This window comes from Pyrgilauda ruficollis, unplaced genomic scaffold (genome assembly GCF_017590135.1).
Source record: "Pyrgilauda ruficollis isolate IOZ18807 unplaced genomic scaffold, ASM1759013v1 scaffold42, whole genome shotgun sequence".
Taxonomy (NCBI): Eukaryota; Metazoa; Chordata; class Aves; order Passeriformes; family Passeridae; genus Pyrgilauda; species Pyrgilauda ruficollis.
In genome coordinates, this window is record NW_024525712.1 from 1,781,490 (window position 1) to 1,800,701 (window position 19,212).

The following is a 19,212-nucleotide window of genomic DNA, read 5'->3' on the forward strand; positions in this document are numbered from 1 at the left end:
GGCGGCGGGGCCCCGCTGCAGCAGGCGGTAAGTGCCCGCCGGTCCCGAACGGGACCCCCGACCCTCCCGGCCGTGGCTCCGGGCCCCCAGCGCAGCCCAGCCCGGGTGTCCCCGCCGCCCTGGGCAGCCCCGCCGCAGCCGGCGCCACCCGTGGCTTCCTCCGAACATCAGCGGCGTTAAATTCTTTTGATCTTCGCTGCGAGCCAGGCTCGATCTCTCTTTGCGTCTTCTCTTTGCTGCTCTCTTTGCGTTTTCAGTCTCCGGTGCAAGGGAAACACGGTCCCGAGAGGGGCCATCCCGTCTTTCGGTCTCCCGGTGCTACTGGAAGTTTCTTTTCCTGACTTGTAGAAATAGGTCGACTTTTTAAAGTTCGGCTCTTGCTTTTTCCTGGGTCGGGCTTGTAAACAGAAGGTTTAAAATGTGAACATAAAGCTGCTCTTTAATGTTTGCCAATCCTATGCAACTGCAGTCTGGTTCTTCCTAAAGGCACATTTCAGTTTCTTTAACAAATAATGGATTTGCTTCCGAGGGAGTTGAGATTTATCTTTTGGGCTTTTTTTCCAGTCCAAGAATAACAGCAGCATATATATCAGCAGCATATATCACCGACATCTTTCATCTTAGCTTGGCTTTGGAAGCTGTTTTTTGTTAGATATAAACACTGCTCTCCACAGATACACAAAACTTGTCAGAATAAAGTAATACATTTAAAAAGTGAAAGAAGTATTTAGGACGCAGGAACATTCTGCATTGAATGCCTCAGTTTTGCTCTATTTAGAAGGGTATAATTTCCATCACTGAACTGTACATCCGTGGGTTAAGGATTACTTTAATACAAACTAACTTTTCCATTAGGAAACTTGGCAGCGTTCTGTAAGAGAACCCTTTATTTAGACAGGTTTTGAAGAAAATCCTCAAAGGTTTGGAAATTGAAGGAAAAAAACAGAGATCTTGTACTGACATATTTTTTTCCTTGCTCTTTAAACTCCAAACCCTCCTGCAGAATGACTGGAGCTTACTCCAGCACTACTTTCTCCTCCGAGGGCCTGTCATTTAGGAGTAGTCCTCCTGACTTCTCCCATTTATCTTTACTTACGGGAATAGAGGCTGCTGATATTCATTTTCCTTCTTTTTCCACATGTGAATATCATGGCTGTATCTTTAATAATTCTAATGAGCAGTGGGTTTTCCTGTGCATAAATCAGTATCTTAGCCCTATTCTGAAGTGATGTATATTCTGGGTGATAACATACCAGAAAGGCAATGGAGTTGCCCTCATCTTTCTTTTCTAATGCCAGTAGAGACATTTCACTGCGACAGTAGATACCAGTGAACTAATGACAAGGAGCAAACTATAGAGGCTGAGGAATTTAAGATGTGGCCCTTGGGGTAGTGTGCGGGTCACTGTGCCCCACTCCCTGCTTCAGACTTCCCTCTCTGGCAGAAATGGTGGTGAGGAACCTGTAGCATCACCTCGGCCACCCCAGGCTGTGGTGCAGACCCAGGCTGGGAATGCTGTCAAGCTTTGCAGCACAGACATGTCCATGAGGGTCCTCAGAACTCAGCCAGGAACAGGCACGTGGAGCCTTGATCATCCAGTGAGACCAAGTTGTGTGCAGCACACAGCAGTGCCACCAGTGAGGCAGCAGTGATGCTGAGCATCTTGTGTGTCTCCTCATCCAGCTGTTGCTGCTGCCTCATTTTTGGGAGAAAGTTCACAGCTCTGGTTGCACCCAGACAAAGACAGCAAACAGCTACCAGTAGTTTTCAAAGATACAAAAGGCATCCAAGAGAAGTCTCAGGTAGCTTCAGGGCAAACTTGAAGCTTTTCTTGGTAGCACTTTATTTTCCTAAACCTGAGATGGCAGAGACAGCAGTCATGGGCTTACTATTCTGACTCCTTGAGGCCTAAAAAGTCACTAGCCTGTGAAAAGGAGGGAGGAAACTGTTGGCAGCACCAGGCTTTGGTTGTTTACTGGGTGCAGTTTAGTCTTCTAGGTTGTTGTGCAAACTGCAGTCTCACCCTTCCCAGGAGGCTGGGGGAGGAGGTTTCTGGAAAGGGATATCAGATTCATTGCATCGCTGGTAATTTTAGGGCAATTTCTCTCAGTCTTGCCACCTTCTCAAGTCATTTGTAGTTTCTGTCTTGTGGTAGGAACTTGCTTGCTTTGCCCTGTTCAGTCGTCCAAATTGGAGGATAAGCAAAGACATTTCAGAGAAGAAAGGATGAGTTAATTCAGCAGAGTTAATGGGGGAAAGGTGAGGCAGGAAGAGGAAAGGCAACAAGGAGGTATCACAGTAAGGAAGTCTGATGAGAAATAGCCCCTGGAGGAGCAGATTCTGGACATTGGGAATAGAAGAGACCTTTGATACCAGTCAGAAGGGAGCAGAATTGCAAACAGGACTCATCGTTCTGCTGTCACAGCTGGGTTTCTCCTGGGCATGATGTGCATCAGTGTTGTGTTTCACAGCTGAACCCTGGCACAATTTGCCATCCAGCAGCAAGCTGGCAGCACTGATGGGCAGTCAGGCCACCAAGGGCTGGTGGAGCATGCAGCTGCCTTTAAAGACCTGAGCAACCTTTATTATATTCAAATAGTGCTTGGGAGCAAAAAGGATGAAAGCATATCACAGCAGCAGGCTGGGAACCAAATCCTGATTGGAAACCTGCACATGCCTCAGAGCAGACCCCAACACCTCCTGTCAGCATCAAACATCCATTTTCAGCTTTGCTCTCAATTCCAGATGGTTGTATGTGCTATTCCTTGTTTCTTTGCTCAAGACAGAAAAATGTAGTTGAGGTTTTGCAAGTGCTGCTGCAGCACAGAGCAGGGGTGGCAGCTCTTGATGGAAGCCAGGGCAGAGGCCGTGGCCTCAGGCATTTCCCCACTGGTTTCCTGAAATGGAGGAATAATACAGACATGTTAGGGTTTCAGTTTTAACAACTTTTTCCATGGCACCATCTCTCCTCCTGACTGGAGACAGGATGTGATTCCATGAAGGAAATCACCTCAGCTGCAGCACAGGAGCAACACAGATAGAGGGTGTATTCACCAAGTTCTAGAGGGACTATCAGATAATTTTAAAACACCCAAGTGTACAAAGCTTTGCCTGAGTTTTTCAGCCAGATGTTTTTTCTGCAGACTGATGTGGCACAGCGTCACCTCGTGGCTGGCTGATCCCCAGCTGCAAACACAAAAGGGTCCTGAAGGGACATGAAATGCCATTCCCCATTAGCGTCTTACAGGAACTCAGATTTATTTTTCTACTCTTGTTAAAATGTGCTTCCCTCAAACAGAAATTTGATCTTTCTGATTCCACGTTGTTAGCAGTTTATTTCAACATTTTCTTCCTGGTTGTCTTAATAGTCAAAAATGCTCTTGAATCAAGACATTGTGCTACACTTTCACAGGGAGCATGGGGCCTTTAGAAAATGTCATCTCCAGCTGAATATCTGGGACTCCCTGAACTTCCCAAAGTCAGATTATTTCAGATTCTGCAGTCAATGTCCAGTTGTAGATCTGGCGGCTGCTGAGTTAAAAGGTCTCCCTCTCTACCCATTATATTTCTTGTCTTGTTCAGAGCACCTGAAACTTCACCAGAGCCCAGAAGCAGTGAGCTGTGCTGTCCCCTCAGCCAGCATCACCCTCCCAGCACAGCTGTATTGCACCTGGACCTGGAAAACTGCTGACTAGGTATTTTCCACAACTCCCCCCTTTCACTTGGCAGAGCCTGGGTGGCTTTTGCCCTGGAAACTATTTGTGATCTAAAAAGTACGCTCAGGGCATGTGCAGAATAGCTGGGAGCTGCTGTTTTAGTTGGCAGGAGAGGAGAAGCGTGGGAACTCCTTGCATCCCTGCCCACTTCCCGTCCACCGCCTGCTCCTAATTCCTTCGCTGGCCAGAGGATGTTGCTGCAGACCAAAGCAAAGCTGGAAGTGCTTTGCCTGAGTGCTTTGCCTGGGGTGCAGCTGGGGCCTTGCGTCACGTTTGGTACGTACTGGCACCCTAGGGAAGCCGCTTGTTTTAGCCAGCAATAGCTGGCAGTGGGTTGGAGAGGCTGACTCCAGCAGTGCTGCCTGTCTCAGCCCCAGTCCTGTGCTGGCGTTGCTGGGCTGCTGCCCTGCTGCGGTACCAGCTCAGCCCTCCGTGCTCCCTGCAGACTGCGCCTGCAGGGCTCTCCAGCTGATACCCTCCCTCCCTGCCACGGCAGCGGGCTGGCATTTCAGCTCAGACTGATCCACTGGTCCAGTTCATGGAGTGTTTGTGAAGAGCGACTTGGGAGGAGCGGAGGCAGGGAAAGAGGCACTGGCATACATTTTTCAGAAATGCTGCACTGTTAAACCACACCCCATGGACCAGCACTGGCAGAGACTACACTGCTCCTGTGTAGATACTTAACGTGGCTCAGTCACTCCTTGGATGTGAGTTGCACCTGAACTTCACGCAGAGTCTGTATTTCTACTGCATCCCAGGGCTGTATCCATACTGGTAAACTGTACCATAGCAGCTGCCTGGCACTGGACCATGATGGTCTGCCCCACTGAGCTGGCATGATTTTTGGTTAGGACCAGCTTGTAGTCTCTCAAATAATGTCTGGGTATTGCTTAGGGACCAGCACAGGAACCATCTCAAAGAGAGCTTGAATTTGGCCTCTCAGTTTTGGAGATGATGTTAGTCATCAAGACTGCAGCTGGCTGGTTTCAGTGCAGCTTGGGATCAGCTCTAGAGCCTCCAAAGGTACACAGCTCCAGATCACCCTGGGGAAGGTTCCAGGAAAGGGTGTTCTCACCCAGCTTATTCATAGCTGCTGGAGCTGACAGAGAAAGTAGGGGGTTAAGGACTCACGGGGCCATGAGGAACTTGCACTGGACTCGGGGGAGTGGGAAGCTGCACCCCAGGAGTGCTGGTTTATGCATGCAGCAGAGAAAAATAGCTCTTGCTTCCAGCTCTCAGCTCTGCCTTGCTCCCAGGAGCTGCTGCCCTAAAGGATGGCTGAACTGTGTGAGCAATGACTGTCAAACCCTTTCACCCCACGTGTCATGACATTAAATTAAAAGTGGGTACGTGCTGGGTGAGCTTAATATCCAAGCCTTTAAACTTGGAGGAGGGGGTGATGTGGGGCTTTGTGGCACAGCAGACGTCAGCACAAGATGCCTGTGCTGAGAATGGGGTGGAAAACGGGGAGACACGCCACGGTCTAGATGAGTAATAAAAAGATGACTGCAAGCTGCAGAAAGGAGAAGCTGACTTCATTTAGCTCTTACCAGGACACAGGCCAACCAGGCCAGCAATTACTTCTTTAGCTGTAGGATAGGAACCCATAATATTAAAGTGTCCTGACATGCACATCATCCTAACCCACATAAAGGGCTAATACTAATTATCTGCTGAACTTGCAAGATACCCATTACAGCAATCCCCAGGCGGCTGGGTGGGGTCAGTTTTTATTGTGTCTCTCAGCCCACGGCAGCGGTGCTCCGCGCCCTGCCTGCTGCCCGGCACACGGTGTCACCCGGGCACCGCCAGCCAGGTGTCTCCTTTGCCCGCAGGAATTGGGAGCAGCTCCCAAAACATGGAGACTCTCGAAGGCAGAGGCTGGAGGTGCCTTTTGTTTTCACTTGCCACCATTTTTGATTCATGCACTGGATGAAATGTTGGTAGAAACGTACGTGTGCCAGTTCCAAATTCTCTTGGGAAATAAGTATTGCTGCTGACAGATCCCTTGGAAAAGGTGGGAACAGGTTTTGCACAGAGAAGCAGATTTTGCTAACCAGAGCTGTACTATCCTGATGACGAATTAATTCTGTCTTCCACCCACACAACACGTACAGCTCGTAATATGGAGGAGTCAGCCACAAGGGAAGAAAAAACAGACAACCTACCGTACAATCCAAACCCCTCCCTAGAATGATCCAAACCCATCCTTTGCACAGAAGTATTGGAAGCTGGATTCGCACTGTGGGAAAAACATCATCAAAGCACTCCTAAAGAACTCTATTTTCCTTGGTGCTGAGCATGAATAATGTTCTTCACCTGGTGGAAGGAAACTCGGGCTGTAACAGTAGTCCAGAGGATGATGGATGAGGAGCTGCATCATGGGATGCAGTCCCAGGAGAAGTCAGCCATTGGAGCTCGGCACGCTGTTCTCCTGGCACTGCTTCTTGCTCTTGTTACATGTGGGAGAGTGCCAAGAAACAATCGTAAATAACCAGGAGAGAACTGTCTTACCTCACTGTCAGCTTTCTCACATACTCTTGTCTCCACTTGGACCCAGAATCTCTAGAGTAGTTCAGCCTCTTCCAGAGAAAACAAAGTGTTGCCAAAGAGCAGGGACTCTTCTGAAAGGTACTCTTTTTGACAGGTATTACACTAAAAGTCTATGAAAGACTGGCAACATCTTTTGTCATTTTTTGACAAAAGCAGCTAGGATGTTAAATACTGTGTATAACAGATCACTTTCCTGGCTCCTGAAACAGAAGCTACTAAGGGATCACCTGGAAGAGATGTTCACCCAGAGCCATGAGAGAGGTGTCCTTGGTGGAGCTCTCCTCACCTGCTGAAGCATGGGAGCCAAAGGTGACCACAGCAGCACAAAGCCCTTGCAAGAGGCAGGGAAGAGCTGAGCAGTTCGGTTCCAGACATCTCTCCGTTTCCCTCACAGTGTCTGAGACCACAGTGTTTAAACCTCAGCTCCTGTCCGTTCCCCATGAGAAGCAGCTGAGGAAGGAGTGTAGTGAAAAAATGTCCTTGCAAATTAAAATCAGGTGTCATGCAATACCTGCAGACACCCAGGTGGACATTTCTACCCAGTGGATGGCACACGCAAGCCTGACCAATACCAACGGATTTTAATTGGCACAAAACTGTGTGAAGCCATCACTGTTGTACCAGCAGGGCCTGTGGTGGGGCATTGCCCCTCCATAGCTCCCACACTTTCCAGCAGCAGTCCCGGCATGACGTTGAGGCAGCACAGGTCGGAGCTATTCTAAGAGCATATGCATGATCTTACTAGGAATCGCTTGATCCCATCCAGCCCTGCAGAAACACAGCAGAGGAACAGGCAATAGCTCTGCATTCCAAGCTTTTCCACACTTCTCCCTGGTTCCTTTGCCTCTTCTTGGCGGTTAGGTTTCTTTCCTTTTGTTCCTTTTTACTTAGGGATTTTTTTTTTCCATAAGTTGCTAGGAAATACTAACAACTGGGTACTTGAGAAAAAAGGTGGCCAAGCTCAGGGGAGGAGGGCATTTGGCTGCACTTCTCTTACCTGGGAGTTTCTCTCTGAGGGGCAGAGATTCTGTGACAATCGGGCAGGTAAAGGACAGGGCTGGGGCAGGTGCTGGCCCTCTCTTGGCTTCGGAGGACGGTCGGAGCTGCTGCTTGGGGAAGGGAATTCGCTGCTGCTGCCGAAGCCAGCCCAGAGCTGCCTCTTCTGCCGTGGGGTGAGCCTCTGCTCGTGAGAGCAGCCACTGAACTGGGACCTTATTATCACCCACCTCACTGAAAGAGGGAGCAGCACCGTCTGCTCGGGTGCCCGGGATCCTCAGCTCGCCTCTCCCTGCCCTGCTGGGAGCCAGGCTGCCACTGCCCTGCCCCGCTGTCTCTTTGGCACTGCACTGAGCTTTCGCTGCACTGTAGCCCCGCACCCCCTGCCTGCTGAGACATCCAGCTTGCTGCTTCCCAGAGTCCTGCCGGGGCACCGGGACCGGCTGCCCCAGGGTTTGTGGAGCAAAGCCTCTCCTCCATCCCTTCCCGTGTGGGCCCAGCCGCCACTGCCGGGTGCTCCCCGCGCACAGCGCCCCCTGCAGGCGCGGGAGTCACCGCCCCTGCCCCGCCGCCGGAGCAGCAGCGCCCCTGCCGGCCGCGCCCGGAACTGCACCCAGGGGAGGCGCCGCGGCCGAGGCGGCTGGGCCTGGCTGTGGGTTCTCTTTGGTGTTAGTGCCAGGGTTTGTTTATTTGCTTTATCATACCTGCTAGGAAAGAACTGCTGTTCTTATCCTCATATCTTTGCCTGAGAGCCCCTTAATTTCAAAATTATAGTAATTCAGAGAGAAGGGGTTTACATTTTCCATTTCCATTCCTGCCATCCTTAGCAGATACCTGTCTTTCAAACCAAGACACTTTCCTTTTTTCTTGTACAGAAAATATTTTCCTCTTTTCCACACTGATGGAACAGCTTTTCATTTCTGTTTTCTGGAAGGCCCTGGTTTGGTGCTACGTGTTTAACTTGTTAGTGTTGTGGGATTCAGGGTAGCTTGTAGGAGGGAGGCCCACCAGCTTCAGGACTGCACCTCAGAAACAATATTGCCAAGCCAAGATGCAAAACCATGTCCCTGTCCCACTCCCTTTCCCTGCGAGAATACAGTGAAAAGGTAAAAAAGATGATAGATATGTTATTCTCAGTAGTGCCTGGTTACAGAGGGTTCATTCTATTACTGGCCCGGCAGGGGACAAACAGTCCCATCCCTGCGCCCATTTTAAATACCTTTAGGTTTGGCTTTGGTTGCTCCCCAGGTATCCCATTAAAAGCCTGGGAATTCCAGCATAGGGAAGATGGATGCTTCAGCCCAGATTGATAATTTTTCCAGGAAATATCTTTGTCTGGTGAAAATTGGATTGATGTTACTGTGACTTCCTCCCTTAGCAGGTATTTTCATACTGTTACCTGCAGCTGGTGGCACAGTGGGCATTCATGGAAAACTGAGAGGTTTAACAGGTCAGCATTCAGGGATTTTGGTTCTGTAGCCAGCAGCCCCCCAGCTGTCCTGAGTGCTGAAACAGAACCAGCAGAACAGGGCTAGGAAAGGAGAGTCTCTTGTACCTGTATTGTCTCCATAGAGCTTGTTTGGGGGTTTAAACCAAACCAGGGGGTTGAAACCAGGACATGTTCCTTACTGTAGACAGAGATAGGTTTCATAGAAAGAAATAATGGTTTGGCTTGAAAGGGAGCTTAGAAGATTAGCTAGTTTCAACCCCCCCCATCATGGGCAAGGACATCTTCAACTAGACCAGATTGCTCAAAGCTCCATCCAGCCTGGCCTTGCACACTGCCGGGGATGGGGCAGCCACAGCTTTTATGGGCAACCACTTCCAGTGCCTCACAACTCTCACAGGAAAAATTTCTTCCTAAGATCTAATCTAAATCTGCCCTTTCAGTTTAAAACCATTGTGCCTTGTCCTGTCACTACAGGTTTTGTAAGCAGCCCCTCTCCGTGTTTCTCATAGAGCTCCTTTAAGTACTGAAAGGTTGCAATAAGGTTTCCCCAGAGCCTCCTCTCCTGCAGGCTGACCAACCCCAACTACCTCAGCCTGTCCTCACAGGAAAGGTGCTCCATGTCTCTGGTCATTTTCATGGCCCCCCTCTGGACTCCTTCCAACAGGTCCATGTCCTTCCTGTGCTGAGAACACCAGACCTGGATGCAGCAGTGCAGGTGGGGTCTCACACGAGCAGAGTAGAGGTGGAGAATCACCTTCCTTGACTTCAAAGTGTTTTAACTGTCTTGTCTTCTATCCTAGGCTTTGTCAACCAGGAACCCACCAGGCCCAGAGAACAACAACATTGACCAGCAGTGAGTATTCCCTGCTTTCATGGTATCTTCAGGGGGGAAAAGCAAGCGGAAACAAGGGACCTTTATGCTATTACTGCATTCCTCACTATGCAAAAGGGCTGGGAATGGTGTGAAATGGTTTATAGACCTAAATATTCTGCCCTTTTACTTATTTGCAAATTAAAAAAAATCAGGTGCTGCTTGAAAAGACTCAGGCTCCAGCTCAAGTATAGTATAGAGGTTGTGAGCAATCAGAATTTGGGATGTCCATGTGTCAGAGAGGCACCTGGGAGTAGTTAGTGCAAAGCTGTGGAGAATTGCTCCAACTAAGAGCTCAGGCCCTGATTCACCTGTGGGCTCTGTGAAACAGGAGAATAACATCTCTTTGCTCCCCAAGAATCTTGAGAGAAAGCCCATCAGGTGCTCCAGTGCTACACCAGTTAGAGACATGAGTCTCTAACTTCCCCCTCGGGGATGGGGGAATGGTGGGGACCTGCTGCTTTGGGTGCCAAACAAAACAAATCTGAAATTTTCCATAAGCAAAAGCAGCCCAGCAGAGTGAGCCTCCGAGTCTGCCTGCACCAGGAATGGGGACACATACTAAAAAAGCCAGGTGAAATGCACAGGCTTGAAAACCATCTTAAAATATCACCTCCTTACGTTAAAGAGCCACTCTCTTCAGCATTAAGCTCTGACTGTCATCCAGCCCCTGTGCTCCTGCAGCAGTCAGGAGCAGACTCATCTGCGCATCCTGGTCATGGGCTCTGTGAGCTGCTAACGCCCAGCAGTGCTGCTGGATGTGCCAGCAGAGCCCTGCTGCTCTCTGCCCTCCCACTGCTGCTCTCCCCACCTGGCAAGGCGTGTACAGGTTCTCTCGCAGGGACCTGAACCTCTCCTGTGCTTCCAGCATCCTCAGAGGGCTTTGGGCTGTGATGGCAACTGAGCAGTCTCCTCCTGGGGTGCACAGCCAGCCCTGCCAGGCCCCTATGCAGCTCCCTGGCCCCAGGGTCCCATTGGCCCCTCACACCCTGCCAAGCTTTCCTGCTCCCACCCTCTTTGACATGCAAGGGGAAGGTTTGAGACAGCAGAACATGTTTTCTGATCTGGGATGACAGAGCAGGAGATTATTTTCATTTCAATAACATTTACTTTATACCTGCTGCAGAGTCCCATAGCGCAGCTCATGTGTGAAGTGCCTGTACTGCCTGAGATAAGCAGAATTGCAATTTCTGCTGGCAAGAACAATGCAAACATTTTTTTGGAAATGGCCCAGCACCCAACAAATTTTTGAAGACATCAAGTCAAATAAAATCAAATCAAGCCATGGAAACAGAGGTTAATGTGCATGCGTAGGTGTCTCATCCTTCACATTTCTGTGGCTGGAATCATTCTAGGTGAACACTTTACAAACAGCAGAAGTCAGCCTTGTCTTGATAGAGTTGCTGACTGAAGAAATTCCCATAAAGCCAATTAAAGGAGAAGCAAATGTCAAGGAAGGAGAAGAAGAACTAGATACGCAGTCACGCGAGGTAGAGGTGGGCGTGCACTCCTGTCCTAGAGCATGCCTGTGTGGCACACATGAGCATCTGAACCAGCCCCTGGTAAATACTTTGGATGTGCTCCTGGTTGGGCTGTTACCTCTCATCCTCCCTCCCCCAAAATCTTTTGGGCACTGCTCTCCAGCGTCTGGTAGTTCATGGGTGGATGACACAGCCCAGGCACACGGGAATGATTTTATAATTGCTGCCAAGGCTCGTGTCACTGGCAGAGTTACCAGGGCGTTGTTCTGACCCATTTTTCAGCTGCTAGGTCTTGCAGAAGGCATTTTAATGATTAACCCTGGACTTGTCCATCCTCAGCAAAATGATAAAAAACACTGGCCTAGATTCACCCCAACCTAGTTTTCAGCCACTCAGCTCAGGTTTGTGCCTGGGAGCTTGTCACCCCAGTCACCCATCAGGGCCATTGTCACAGAGCCTGCAGGCAGCTCTCCCCCACACCAGGCACCTGCCTGACACCAGGGATACAGCACTGACAGCCATTCCCATAGCTGGGATCTTGCTCAAAGGTGGTTTTGCTCACTGTTGGTCTAATTTTATCCTTTGCATTTCCTTCTCCACATTGCATAGTTCATTGTCTTTACACTTAACAAAAAACCTACCCATAACTATCCCTGCTTCCCTTAAGAACCTTTATACACTGACAAGCCTGTAGCTGAAATGGAGCACATTTTCACATTTTTTGTTTTCCTCTTTTCTAAATTGCTTTGCTCCAGCCTCTTAAATCACTTTTATTGCTGCTTTCTAAACTCCCTCCAAGCTGTTAAGAACATTTTAGCAGTGAGGTGCCCAGAAGCCTGCCCAGTCATCCTGATGGAGCTGCACTAGCCTTCTTTTTCCTTGCTGTCCTGTCACACTGCAAATTCCCCTCTTGTATGCTTTTCAGCTAACTCCTTCTCTCTCAGCTTTGCTCCTTCACAGATTTCTCTCCTTCCCCAGAACATCTGGGGTTTGAAAATCTTTCCACTCAAGGTGCTGACCTGTTATTTTCCTGGCTGGGAGGTCTAACAGCCCTCAGGTGGACTTCAGTGTGTTTGAAGCCAGGCTCTGCAGCCCTGGCATGTGGTGACAGGAGGACCAAGGTGCCTCTTCTGCTGCTGGAGCAGCTGGAGGAGCATGGGAACAGGCTTGTGGTCCACCAGCTTGTGTCCTGTGCACATCGTGAGCTTGGGGTTTCCCTGCCACAGCTGCTCACTGAATTCTAGGATCAGCAGAAATAGCTGCACCAACGTGCCTTTGAGATGGAGGTTTAGGCTGGGATGGCCTCAGGAGGTCTCCACTCCAATCTCGTAGCTCTGGCTCCAGGCTGGATCAGCTGTGAAGTCAGAGCAGAATGCTCCAGGCTTTATCCCATCAGGTGTTTAAAGCCTCCAAGGATAGAGCCTGTGCAACCACACAGCCTGTTCCTCTGCTTGCTGTCCTCAGAGTGCAGAAGTTTCTCCTTTTATCCGGATTAAAGCTCTCCTTTTTTATTTTATTTCAGTTTTCCTGTATTAAATGATACAGAACTTTGCCACAAATACAGAAATACTATGAAGAGCAGCTTGCTTTTCCTTTGCTCTTGAAAGAAATGCAGCTCTCTCTTTTCCTCTCATTTCTGGGGTGTGCATAGGAAGTGGAGTCTGCTTTTGTTTTTTTCAGAAGCACATCTGTGTCTCAACGAGTTGTACCTGGAGATTTTCTCCATGCAAACCAAAGCATCGAGAATAATTAACAGTGGGAAATTATGTAACTGCTAAGAGAAACAATGGCTTTTCTGTGGGCCTGCAAGCAAGCTGCCAGGAGCTCTGCCTCTTATTCATCACGTAACATAAAATTAGTTAGAGGATTGTCACAATGCAGAGTTTAAATCAGTAAATTGTGTGCTTTAACTCAGATTTCTGCACTTCCTTTTCCCATTATTGCTTTGTAAATGCTGCTGTATGGTTCAAGCTCTTGGACCTGTAGCTTTGTTCTCGGATCTTACCTGGTGCAGTGGAAATCAGATACCCTGCAGCTCTCAGCAGGGAAATGAATAAAAGGAATAAGCAGAAGAGTCCGGTTGCTAAATCCTGCTTACTGCTTACTTGCCATCAAGGGCATAGAGCAGTGTAAGTAACTGTAGCATACCTACACTACCCAGTGTCACCAGCTGGCCATCAGGTGACTCCAGGAAAAACACCAGGCTATTTCTGACACACGGGGGGCATGGCAAACAGCGTGGTCAGAGCAGCTGGGCTGGACAGGAGCCTGAGGATGCTGCCTGGCCCAAGGAGAGCAGTATGAAATCACCTCCTCTATAGGAGAAAGTGTCCTTAGAAAAGCATTTCAGGGTTCTTTACTTCAATTCTGATTCTGCATTTACATACCTGCTTTGGGGCAGTTTCTGTGATTTTGTCTAGTAAACAGGTCCTCCATTTTTTTCATTAAAGGATGCTAATGGATGAATTTTATTCATCCCAGCTGCAAGAGCGATGGTTGGGATAGATCACATCCTTAGAGGAATTTAATAGATAATGAGTCTGGGACAGATCTGGAGCCATGCTAGTGGGTGTGAAAATCTCTCCTCTTTGGCAATGAACTGACACACAAAACCGAAGCATTTATTTCTTGTTTACTGTTCTTCACTGGTGGATGGTCACAAAGTCTTGGCTGACATGGCATGGCAGAGCACTTTACAGTTTGGATTTACCAGCTCAGGTCTTCATTTATCTCTGCACCTCACCATGACCTCCATTCCAAGGAGTCATGTGTTCCAAGCCGGACAGCCCGGCTTGCTCACCTCCCAGACCTCTACAAGGCCAAGGAGGAGCACTCACCTGTCAGCTGCTGGCTCCTCTCTTGTCCTGGAGGGCAAGATCCAGTAGGCTTAATTGGTAGCTTGAGGTACAGTGGTCAAAGCCTGCAGAAGACTTGTCACTGTTCTTCCTTATGCAGGTAGGGACAGATTTCTCTTGTACCCAACAAAAACCACCTCTGATAACACCCATAAACCCCCTACCAGTTCCCTTTGAGTCATACATGAGTTCCCACTCATGGGAGGGCTGAGCTGATGAGGAAACAAAAGCTGTAAGAGCAGTTTGAAAGAGCTGCATTGGTATTTTGGTTGAAACTCAGATCCCTTACAAATACAAAAAAAAATAATCTCTTTTTGCATAAAACCTTAAAAGTAGCATAAAGATTACACTGTCCTTCAGCTGGGCCTGGAGCCTAACTCGAAAGATTCTGGGAGCTTGATCCTGGAGCACTGTAAGGGTTGTACTGTAATGAACACACAGACTGAACTGGTGCCAAGTGATAGCAAATGTCAGCAGGCAATGTGCCAGTGGGGTGTGGGAACTAGACGTGACAGAGTATCTGTGTCTCAGCGAGCCACATGCAGCTCAATCTTTCCATTCACAAAAAAAAACTAAGCAAGGATCTTCTTGTATCTTCAGAGCCTGATTCTCTCTCATAACACCAATAATTCATTCCCTTCCATGCTAGGTGCCCAGAAAGCAGCAAGAAGCCATTGGGGCAGTCCACAATATTGTATGATTGCTCGGAGGAGGAGCTCATGGCCAGCATCGAGCGGGAGTACTGCCGCTGAGCCCAGCTCCTCACCATGAGAATGTCAGGCACGAGCCTGGGAGCCCCGCTGAGCAGAGCTGCTGCTGACACCACGGGACTGCACGGGAGAGGTGGCTGCTGGAGGGGATGGACTGGAGCATGAGGGGCAGCGTGGCTGCTCGGGAAGCACAGAGGAGAAAGCTCACCTGATCCACTCCCAGTGAGAGCAGGAAGATCCTCACCAGCTGCTGATTTCTGGTTGGTGCCACCGGAAGAGGGACCAATTCATCTTAAGAATCAATATTTAGAAGCTCATTTCTAAATGCTATTTTTAAATGAACATGTACTAGAATTAAGTGTCATACTAGAGGGGTTGAAATGTGGTGCTTTGAAGGATGATCTTGCTTTGAACCTAGTAAAAAATTGCAGCAATATCATCTCATCCAGAACTTAAGGGGATGTTGAATGAAATTCATCTTTCTGCCACTTAGAATGTCCCAAATTGCACTTGTGCAAGCCTCAGGTCCAGGTCTGAGTTTGGTACCATCTCTTTCAATCTGCTCCCCAGTATGGGAGATAAGAGGAAAAGGGGATTGAGCCCACTGTCTGGTGCATAGGCAGTGTAATCCCAGAGTTCAAATCCCACCACACTGCCAAATTAGGCTCCTGGGAGCCATCAGGGAACACAGGATTTTTATGATCCCTTTGGGGCAGGGTCCCAGCATAGGTGTCCTACCTGGGCATGGATCCATCCCAGTGATGGGAGTGAAAGCAGGAGGCACATCCCCATTTCAGTCATCCTCCTCAACAGGTATTTGCCTGCTCATGTAGAGCAGCTGTTTGGGATCAGTTTTCAGAATTGCTACTCCTGGCCCTTCCCTAATATTTCTTGTCCTACAAGAAAAATCACTGCATTTTACCATTAGCTGACTGCAAAGTAAACCAGAAATTTCTCTCTCCTAAGGAAATAGTATTTTCAGTGCTCCTAGACAGGGAAGCCTGGTATTTTGGGTTTCTGCTTTTATTATATCTGCGTGTTAACATATTATGAGTATCTGCTTATTATCAGAAGTAGAAAAATACTTTATTTCTATCTTCTGCTGAAGCATAAAAGGCATCAGATTACATTTTTACTACATGTAAATGCAAGAAAGAACTGCAGGACACTTCTTAAGATGCTGTATTTTAAGTACTTTGTGATTCCTGGGACCTGTGAAACACAAATAAATCCATCTATACTCTGAAGCCCTCAGTGAAGGCATCAAATGTTCTGAAAAAGGCTCTCTGGCTTACATGAAAAATCATGCTGTGGTACCTGCAGAGACTAAGCAGGATGCATCCCTGGGGGATGGCAGGTGGGATGCCTTGAGGGGGGCACTAGATCACACCCCTGGCACACAGACTCACAGCCCAGTTTTCTTCCCTGCAGCTGCCTTCAGCACAGCTGGACACTGGGGAGCCTCCAGGCAGCCCGGGATGGGCAGGGGAAGGGAGCCAAGCTCCCACAAAGCTGTGCATGCTTGGAGGCAGGAGCTCCCAGCACACCAGCTGGGGCATGTCAACAGGACCAGGGATAATGGTTTTAAACTGGAAGAGGCTAAATTTGGGGTGAACATAAGGAAGAAATTGTTCACTGTGGGGGTGTTGAGGCACTGGAACAAGTTGTGATTGCCCCATCCCTGGAAGTGTTCAAAGCCAGGGTGGATGGTGCTCTGAGCAACCTGGTCTAGTGGAAGATGTCCCTGCCCATGGCAGGGGGATGGGACTAGATGATCTTTAAGGACCCTTCCAACCCAGGCTGTTCTATGATTCTGTGATACCTTGGCGGCCCAGAAATAGCTGAGTAGAGAGCAGATGTCCCTGCATTGCTGGGAGAAATTAGGTGGGCCCTCTGGAGCAATGGCTGTCTAACCCTCCTGGAAAAAATCCAGTTTTGAACAATAGAAGTTCTTTCACAGGAACAGTCATTTTTAGACCTATTAATGTCACTGTTCTGTGGCAAGAATACAGTTTCTCTGCAGTTTATCAAGAGCCCACTCACCACATCTCCCAGAGCTTGTGTTAGTTTTCAGCAGCTCTCAAAGACCTACTGGGAGGAACAGAATCTGCCTGTGGAGAGCTGAAAAAACACGGTGACCCCAGCACCACAGGGGACCACAGTGCTCTATATTCTTTTGTAATCACAATAGTGGTTTAGATTTTCTTTGAACTTGGATTTCATTCTTTCAACTAAGACCTTCCTTCTGTCAAGGTCCCCAGAGTCTCTGGCACATGTGGGGAGATATTTCACTGAGCTCAGTCACAGCTCCTCCTTTGTGAGCACAGGGCCATGGATTGCTGCTTTTTTGGATGCCCTCCAATGACACAGCAAACAGGAAAGCCACGCTGCTGTCAGACCATGCTGTGACAGGAGCAGGCAGGGACCAGGGCTCTGCCTCCCCTAGGTCACTCTGCACGTGCCCTGCCTGCCCTTACAGAGCTGCTCTCTCTGAGGCTGCATTTGGTGACTGGCCCAGGTAACAGCTCTACAACCCATTTCAGACTCTCCTACAGGAGAGCCCAAGTATTCACAAGTACAGAAATCGACTAATTAAAAAGAACACCTAAGCAGAACATACTGATAGACTGCAAAAAAAAACTCTCTACTGAACACAGCAAAGCACTGAGCTGCTTTATAAAATGAGTTTCTAAAATAAGCAAGAGACAAGCACATTTCTGTGGCTGGAACAAAGGTGCAGTGGGTTTCCCAGATAACCTTTTCAGTACCACCAACAGAAAAGGAGGAGCTGCAGAAACACAGGAAGGTCCAAAAAGGAGTGATGCAGCTGGGACAGTCACTGCACCAGGGAAAAGGTGCAAGAAAGAAGTTTGGGGATACAAGGAGGGATCTCAAACTGTGGTATGGTCTTGTTGCAGGCTTTCTCTGTGCCATAAAATGATGTGTGCTCAGCACTGAGCTCAGACCACAGAGCCAGCCAGCACAGACAGCTCACAGCCACCTGTCTTCTCAAACATGCAGGACACGATGGTGGTACCCAGCCAGGTTCCCAGTCTACCCAAGAGCTGATGGGGACTGTGCCCCTCCCTCTGTGTCAATCCTGCACCCAGCAGCACGCCCAGAAGGGACAGTGGCAGTGGGGCTGGTGCCTAGGAAGCCACAACTAGAGTTTAATTACCTGGTGTCAGTTAACTCTGCTTTTGGCCCATCCTTTGCTCACAGAAAACAGGACGCTAGATCATTTGCAGGTAAATAATAGTATGGAAGCAGTAGTTGTGCCCACGACAGATTTCAAGAGAAAGTTCTTGAATTAATGGGTTTTTCAAAAAAAAGGACAATTGTACTATAGAGATCACTTTGCCCCATCTCAGAGAGTGAATGCTGATATCCAACCAGCTGAATTATTGGAAAGTTAGTTTTCTTTTCATGGTATTTCTCTATAACCGCCATCAAATCACAACTGCTTGAAGGACAAGAAATTATTCAGCTTGCCAGTACTTCCTGCCCCTAAAACAGTTTGTTGGAATTAGGCAGGTTTCTGGAGTCTCTTAGTCATCATTTTGGAAACTACCCCCCTATTCAATACCCACAGCATAAGACAGGATAGCTGACAATGGCTTTTGAGCTGACACTATTAATCTCCATTAATAAGCCAGCAAAAGGCTATTATTTTTAACCAAATCACTACATTATTCATCTAACAAAGACAAATGCTACATGCTTCATTTTGCACTAGTCCCAAAGGAGCAAGAGAGCCTTGCTGAAACAGAGCCTCTGCCCCAGCAAGGGGGGCACAGGCCTGGAGCTGTGCCACAGGTACCTCAGGGAGCTGCCCACCACATTTGCCAGCTGCCTGGCACAGACCACATCCACAGCAGGGCTCCCCCTCACCTCACTCTGGACACAGGACATGGCAATTATTTGCACAGGGTGAAGAGAATTTATCTGGGCAGTGATAACCCACAGAGAAGAAGTCACTCTAAACTCAAGAGATGCTACAAGAGAAACAATTAAACCCAAGGTATTCTTCCCATCTGGGACAAACTCTCCCAGGAAAGGGTATGCTCCAGCTTCCTCAAGTTTTCTGCATGTTTTAAGATGTGTCCATTGCCTTCTACACACATCAGCACGTAAGTCATCAATTTTCTTCTACACCTGAGGACTGAAGGAGAAGAGGAGGAAGGCTGCATTTGACAGAGGATCACAGGACAGTCTGGACTGTGAGATGTGGCTGAGGCTTTGCAGCTTCCTCCTGGAGTGTCTCACCATTTCCTCAGCCTGCAGGTTGCTGGGTTTTGAGTCATGATTTACTCTTGCTGCAGACATGGAAGCAATTTGCCTTCTCACAGCCAGAGCCTGTCTGCCTCAAGCTGCCTTGCTGGGCATGAATGGAAGGTAAACAGGCAGATGGGCTCACAGGTTAAACTTCAAAACCAGTCTGAAGATTTATCCCTGCAGATGAACTCAAGCTAGAGGCAACCCTGGGGCAGGACTCGGCTCATGAGATGACAGATGAAGGATGTTGAGTACAGCTTTCACAGCTGGAAAGGAAAGATTAGCCAGAGCTGTGGCCTCAGCTG

At 48.6% G+C, this 19,212-nt stretch overlaps 1 long non-coding RNA gene across 1 annotated transcript; it reads left to right on the top strand.

Moving 5' to 3' along the window:
- LOC121359150 lies at nucleotides 1-15,879 on the top strand. Its single transcript, XR_005955996.1, has 3 exons — nucleotides 1-27; nucleotides 9,516-9,568; nucleotides 14,572-15,879. It is a non-coding gene; the product is annotated as an uncharacterized LOC121359150 (long non-coding RNA).
- The last annotated feature ends 3,333 nt before the right edge of the window (nucleotides 15,880-19,212 follow it).